The sequence below is a fragment of the Pseudochaenichthys georgianus genome, chromosome 16, assembly GCF_902827115.2.
Source record: "Pseudochaenichthys georgianus chromosome 16, fPseGeo1.2, whole genome shotgun sequence".
NCBI classification, from domain to species: Eukaryota; Metazoa; Chordata; class Actinopteri; order Perciformes; family Channichthyidae; genus Pseudochaenichthys; species Pseudochaenichthys georgianus.
In genome coordinates, this window is record NC_047518.2 from 46,551,299 (window position 1) to 46,559,131 (window position 7,833).

Genomic DNA, 7,833 nt, shown 5'->3' on the forward strand with positions numbered 1-7,833 from the left:
AGCAGACTATGACAAATATAAAACCAAATTTACCACGGTTTGAAAAACGCAAAATGGAGACTTACGGCCCGTCACGGCAGCGTGCGTTGAAGCCAGGGTTCGAGTTATGTGGGAGCCAACGGACGCAGTGAAATCATACATCTGTGTGGGTCGCTAATACATTACCAACAACCATTATTTTTATCAAAAATAATGCATGTGTCAATGTAATCGGTATTATTTATGCTAACGAGGTGAATAGGCTAAACTCAAAACATGTTTTCCAAAAGAACTACGCATCTCTTGAATGACAATATCCCTGCACTGCACTTCCAAGGTTGCGCAATCTATGCCTGTGAGCGTGCTGCGCAAGGCAAGATGATGTGTGTGCGTAGTTGTTCTTTTCATATTTAAGTTTGTGTGTGTGTTGTTGTTGTTTAAAGACCCCATAGAGCTCAGTTTATAACTTGAACCCTGGTTGAAGCTTCAACGCAGCTTCCGTCGCTTCACTTTGACGTCACGCTCTGCCGTACTGCATTGTCACTTCACTTTGCCTCCGTTGCTCACTTCAAAAGTTGAGAAAAGTTCAACTTTTCAAGCTTCGACGGAAGCGTCAGCCAATCAAACCGTGTGCTTGTGTGTCCGGGGCAGGAGATCGATGTGATTGAATTTAGCTTCAACGCACGCTGCCGTGTGGATGCTGCTTTACTCTACTCTAATCTCAAGTGATAATATATCTAGTTAGGTACCCAAATGTTAAGTAAGGTAATTTAAAATATTAAAGTTAAATGAGAAAAAGTATGTATTGTACAAGTCAATTAAAAATACAAGACTGCACTTCATTAATATTGTTGCATGTAAAGTCAATCCTCACATCTGTATGTTTATTGAGAGCTACTGGTGGCAATCATTTGCTCTGTCTTTCCAGGCATGTCACTATTGTGAGACATACACTGACATTCAGTCCTCAGTGTATCATTGCACTATTACTAATATCATTGTTTATGTTCTTGTTTTTTCTACTTCCTTTTGGGTTGCCTGACATGACCGTGAAAACGCCAGCCAAGTTACAAATTCTTCTGAATCCCGATGTCACCAGGAAGCTAGTTCTGCCTGATGGAATTCCAGAGACAATGGACTTACTGATGAAGTCAAGAAAGTGTGTGAAATAGAGAGCCACAGTGACGCATCCTAAAACCCGGAAGTAAACTCCTTCCTGTTCCCTCGACAAAAAATCAATGCAATTTCTCCATAGGATTTTAGAAAATAGCTGGAAATAAGGTCTGTGGTTGAAACACATTTAAGAGACGGATCACGTTTTGTTCAGTGGGATCATAAATCTAATTGATGGATTTATGATCAATAGATTTATGATTCGAACATTATAAAAGTAGGCTAGACATGTGGTTATGATCCCACTGAACAAAACGTGATCCGTCTCTTAAATGTGTTTCAACCACAGACCTTATTTCAAGCTATTTTCCAAAATCCTATGGAGAAATTGCATTGCGTTTTTTGTCGAAGGAACCGGAAGTGGTAAAATGCTGACTTACTTCTGGGTTTTAGGACGCGTCACTGTGGCACTCTATAGGTGGCATTTTAGAATGCAATATCAAGACAGAGACATTGGAGATGCACTAGTCAACCTGACATCCACTGCTGACCTTGAAGATTTGACAACTATCAATGTCATCCCAATACCTGATGATGGTGTCCAAGAATACATCTTTACCGTCTGTGAAGAATCAGTGTATGCTCAATCAGACAACACTGACATCTTGTCCACACCCTCCAGCTCAGTCTCTACAAGAACTCGTATCTGGTTGAAATTATTTAACTGACACAAAAGGCCAACCTTGTTCAAAGATTGCAATGATAGTGATTGAACTGCATTTTTCATTGCTTAATTGTTTTGGCCTCTGTATGTTTCATTTGAAGTTAAAAAAGAATGTGACATGACAGATTCTGGTAATGCTACTTAAACCCTTCTTAATGGCTAATACATGTGTATCTGAAGTTGTAATTAAGAGCTGCAGAAAATATTGTTGAAGTGTTTAAAAATGTAAATTAAAACAAGATGTCATGCATACGTTCTAGTGTTTTATTAAAAGGCAGCCAGGTTTAAACCTATTACATATTTACATTTTAATGGAGAGATATGCAAGCTAGTTTAACATGTTCATATGCATATTTGTGATGTATTTGGTTAAGGCTACAGGAGAGTTTTGTAAAAAAAAAAGCCAAAGTGATCTTGATTTAGTTCTAATTGACACGTGTTTGCTTTGTAATAAAATAACATATTTTAAGCTATAATAAAAAATATTGCCTGCAACAAAATGAAGTATTTTTTTTTATTTTTTTTCACAAACTTAAAAACTCTACTTAGATCTAATATAAATATGAGGTTAGTCCAAAAGGAAAAATTAAGTTATAACAAAGTAACAAATGTTGTGTGGTCTTCAGAATAAATCATCTTATTACTTTGTGTGAATGTAAATATATATCTTAGACAGAAGCAATATTTTTTACTCAACTTAATTTCTTTAGGTTGAAAAATCAAGTTGGAATAAACAAAAAAAAGTAGCTGTAAAAAATTAGCTGTAACAAATTAGCGAATTGTTTTAAGTTAGTCCAAAGTATCAATTTTTTCAGTGTGTGCGAGATGGTTCAATCTTCTTAAGAACTGTTCTGAGTAGATTCTATAATAGGAAAAACAGGTTTAAAAAGGTTAGGAGAGCTGCCAAAGTAAGAGTATGGAAGAAAAATATCTAAACGATGTTTAGATTAAAAGCATTATAATATATTAGTCAGTTAATATTCATGCAAACTCGTGCCTCCAGGGAAGAAAGGAAAGTCCTTTAGGCGAAGACAGAATACTTTCTATCTGTTTAATTCTCTGAGCTGTCAGCACTGCCTTAAAAACAAGATTGGTTCTTATCTCTCGAAGTAAAAGGGTATAAGATGTTTGACGTTTTCATATATTGTACATACTGTTTAGTGTGTAGAGAAGCCAAACCAACAAGTCCAGGGTTGCAGTCGGATAGTCCAAAAATCAGCTCCTAAATTCTAACCCTATCGTCTATTCCTTGACCTCTGAGTGAAACGTCACGGGGTTAAGGGATAGTGGATAGGAGAATTCAAAAGGACTTAGGAGAAGAGACTGCGGTAGAGAATCGACTGCACTTTCACTAGCCCACGTGTTTCTGATGCGCCAGCGGACGTCCTGAATGTGCGTCTGCTGCTGTGGGGAAACCATGGAAACTACAGTTTTCTATACAGCGGACTACAAACATGGATGTTCAATAAGAAGGAGGGACTGCTGTGAACTCATCTAGAGACTCTGCACCGTGCTCTGAAGCTGCTGCTTTATGCTTTATGAACGTGGACAACAGAGAAACATATTCTTCATGACCAAAGTTGGAATTGAAATAAAAAAGGAAAGTGAAACGTATGCTCGTATGCTCGTCTCCCTCTCCCTCCGGTCCACATTAATACAAATGATCCCAATACGTATGATTGATGAAAAGATCTTAAAATCAATACAGATGTATTTATTATAAACGTTAGTCCTTAACACCTATCACTGTGTATATCACCATTCAAACATCTTTTAGAAGCTGAACAAACCCCACACAGCTCAGTGAAGTCTGTGAGATGTTGACTTTATTTGATAAAGTTGAGGGAGGTCCAGTGGTTCCTAAGCTAAAGGAGGTTATAAAGGAAGTTTGAAATCTCCTTTCCTATCATCTAGAGCAGAGGTGCCCCAGTGCGTCGACCGCGGTCGACTGGCAATGCTGGTAGATCGCGAGTCATTCATAATAAAAAAAAAATCCAGTTCCGTTAGAATGAGGCAAAACAGGTTTTGATCCCTCCTCCCTATTTTTTTGTGATGTCACATTCAAAGGTTATTTGCCTTATTTGTAAAGCAAGCGTCGCTCTGCCAAAGAAAGGTAATGTGGAGAGGCATTATCGGAGTGTTCACAAGGCATATGACAGGGACTTCCCTCCGAGTAGCGAGTTGAGAAAGAGAAAGGTCATGTATTATTGCTACACAAACATTATCTCGCAGTCTTAGTGTCACCAACTCGTTTCTAACATGCACAAAGACAAACAAATACGGCTATGGTCGGTGTATTTTCGATCTTTCCGAACCAGACAAGATCTCTCTCCCCCGTCTGTGTGCGAGGGGGCGGGGCAGTTTACACACACTCAGCTGCTACATGATGCAGCAACACACGGAGGAGATGGCGGAGAGAAGCGCTCCAATGTGTGGTTAAATGTTACCCGTCTTGAGGTGGACAATGCTCCTTGCCAAGAGTGTTCAGCATGTAAGGGCGGTAACACGAGCAATTTGTCTAATTTGTCTTTGTTTAGCAAAAGTGCACCACATTCAGACGGAAGAATGCACCGGGTTCGACTGTCTTACTTGTAGCTCTGTTGCATTACATTACATTACATTGCATTTAGCTGACGCTTTTATCCAAAGCGACTTACAATAAGTACATTCGACCAGGAAGACACAACCTTGAAGAAAACAGAATCATATAAGAACATCAGGTTTCAAAGAGCCAATCGTTTCAAGTGCTACTCAACTGGCTTTAGATAAGCCAGTCCTTTATTAGTATATAAGTGCTCTGTTAGCAGTTCTTTGTTATTCATTCTATCGCTCGAAGTGGAGTCGAAAGAGATGAGTTTTCAGTCTGCGCCGGAAGGTGTGTAAGCTTTCTGCGGTCCTGATTTCGATGGGGAGCTCATTCCACCATTTTGGAGCCAGGATAGCAAATCCATGTGTTTTTGCTGATGGGAACTTGGGTCCCCCTCGCAGCGAGGGTGCAGCGAGTCGTTTGGCTGATGCAGAGCGAAGTGCACGTGCTGGGGTGTACGGTTTAACCATGTCCTGGATGTAGGAAGGGCCAGATCCATTCGCAGCATGGTACGCAAGTACCAGTGTCTTGAAGTGGATTCTAGCAGTTACCGGAAGCCAGTGAAGGGAGCGGAGGAGCGGCGTGGTGTGGGAGAATTTTGGAAGGTTGAAGACCAGACGAGCCGCTGCATTCTGGATGAGCTGCAGAGGTCGGATGGCACATGCAGGTAGACCAGCCAGGAGGGAGTTGCAGTAGTCTAGGCGTGAGGTGACGAGAGCCTGGACCAGAACCTGCGTCGCTTTCTGGGTCAGCTGGGGACGTATCTTCCTGATGTTGTAGAGCGTGTATCTGCAGCAGCGGGTTGTAGCAGCGATATTTGCAGTGAAGGACAGGTTATTATCCAGGATCACACCCAGATTCCTTGCAGTCTGGGTCGGGGAAACAACAGAGGTGCCGATGTTGATAGTCAGGTCAAGAGAGGGACAATCTTTTCCCGGAAGGAAAAGCACTTCAGTTTTGTCAAGGTTGAGCTTGAGATGATGAGCGGACATCCACTGAGAGATGTCAGCTAAACAAGCAGAGATGCGTGCGACGACCTGGGTCTCTGAGCGGGGAAAGGACAAAATTAGTTGGGTGTCGTCAGCGTAGCAGTGGTATGAAAAACCATGCGGGCTAATGACAGATCCGAGCGAGTTTGTGTACAGGGAGAAGAGGAGGGGACCAAGAACAGAGCCCTGAGGGACCCCTGTAGTTAATTGACAAGGGTCGGACTCGGACCCTCTCCAAGTTACCCTGTAGGTGCGGTGAGGTATGAGGTGAGGAGGGAAAGTGCAGAGCCTGAGACTCCAAGTTCTTGGAGAGTGCGAAGGAGGATCTGATGATTCACCGTGTCGAATGCAGCAGACAGGTCCAACAGGATGAGGACAGAGGAGAGGGAGGCTGCTTTAGCAGTGTGCAGTTCCTCAGTGACAGCAATGAGAGCAGTTTCTGTGGAGTGACCTGCCTTGAAACCAGACTGGTGCGGATCCAGAAGGTTGTTCTGATGGAGATAGCAGGAGAGTTGTTTAAAGACAGCGCGTTCAAGTGTTTTAGACAGGAACGGGAGTAGAGAGACAGGCCTGTAGTTTTTAACATCAGACGGGTTGAGAGTGGGTTTCTTCAGGAGAGGGTTTACTCTTTCCTCCTTGAGACTGTTTGGAAAGTGACCAGAAGTTAGAGAAGTGTTGATGAAATGGGTGAGAAACGGTAGAATATCAGGAGTGATAGTCTGAAGGAGGTTTGAAGGGATAGGGTCCAAAGGACAGGTGGTAGGGCGGGCAGAGGTAATGAGGGTAAGAACCTCACTTGGAGAGAGAGAGGGAAAAGGAGGTTAGTGTGCCGGTTGAAGGTGGCTCAGGTGATCCAGCGGTGAGTAGAGGTGAGTTAGAAAAAGAAGAGCGAATATCGTCAACCTTTTTTCAAAGTGATTAACAAAGTCGCTTGACAGAAGGGAGGAGGGGAAAGGGGCCTTGGGAGGATCCAAGAGGGTGGAGAAGATGGAAAATAGTTTTTTAGGATTGGAATAAGAAGATTGGATCTTATCTTGAAAGAAAGTGCTTTTTGCCGGAGAGATGGAAGCAGAGAAAGAGGAGAGGAGAGCCTGATAGATTAGGAGGTCGTCACGGTGTTTGGATTTCCACCATTTCCGCTCAGCTGCCCTAAGGACGGTTCTATTAGCACGCAGTGCGTCATTTAGCCAGGGAGCAGGAGGGGACTGACGAGCCTGCCGAGATGTGAGAGGACAGAGAGAGTCCAGAGAGGAGGAGAGAGTAGAGAGGAGAGTTGCTGCAGCAGAGTTTGGAGGCAGGAGTTGGAACGAGTCAGAGGAAGGGAGGGCTGAGAGCACCGATGAGGCAAAGGTAGAGGGGGAGAGGGAACGGAGGTTACGGCGGACAAGTGCAGGATGCGAAGAGATTAGTTTGTTATGTTTGGAAAGGGGTAAAGAGAATGAAATGAAGAAGTGATCGGATGTGTGGAGCGGGTTTACAGAGAGGTTAGAAGTAGTGCAATTCCTTGAGAATATGAGATCAAGGACATTGCCAGCTTTATGAGTTGGTGGGGGGACGGAGACAGTGAGAAAGCAAAGGTGGTTAACAGAGATGTTAGTTCGTCTATCTTCGAGTAACGTTTCCACGTCAGGTGTTATGTATGCTAGCTGCAACACACAGAGTTAACTCAATGATACAAACATGGGTTAATGATTAGAGGTAAGTTAACAGAGTTACTATTTATTTTGTTAAAGTTTCAGCTGTTCTGTTTACAGTTCTGTCATCATATTATTTAATACGATTTGTTAAAACATTGTTGTTTCTTTTCATGTGAAATAGTATTTATTTAATTTAAATAAAAAGCAATGTTAATTTTGTAAACAATTTGTTAAATTAATTTAATAATATATGTATTTTTGAATCAAGTATTCATATTTATTGTCTTCATTGTTAGTTTCCACATGCCTAAAACAACCTCAAGCTAAATCTAAAAGTTGATGGCTAAATCAGAGGGTTTGAGAAATTGTGCAAGGCATGTAATAGTCCGAATAGTCGATTAATCGTTTCATTATATCGATAGATTAATCGATTATCAAATTAGTCGTTGGTTGCAGCCCTATTATCCCATGTATAAATAAAACGTGTTATTCAGCAACCCTTGCAATTTGGGATTTTATTTTTGGTTGGTAGACCTCGTGAGCTGGTCATTTCAAAAGTAGCTCACCAGCCAAAAAAGTGTGGGCACCCCTGATCTAGAGAATAAGCTCTTGTCATGGCTGCCACTGAGGGACTTCCGGGTCATTTCACTCACTCCGTTAGAGGAAGGTAAGCTAAATGGACTATTCGACATCAGCCCAGATTTGGCTAGAGGGTGACGACTCAAAAGAGAGTTTTGGTAAAAAAAAAACGCAGATTTTGTCCTCCTTTTCCTGCCTATTCTTATACAAATTCTTTGGAGTGGG

At 42.0% G+C, this 7,833-nt stretch overlaps 1 pseudogene; it reads right to left on the reverse strand.

Annotated features, from left to right (window-relative positions):
- Positions 1-4,598: 4,598 nt before the first annotated feature.
- LOC139435387 (uncharacterized) lies at positions 4,599-5,748 on the reverse strand (annotated as a pseudogene).
- Positions 5,749-7,833: the final 2,085 nt, after the last annotated feature.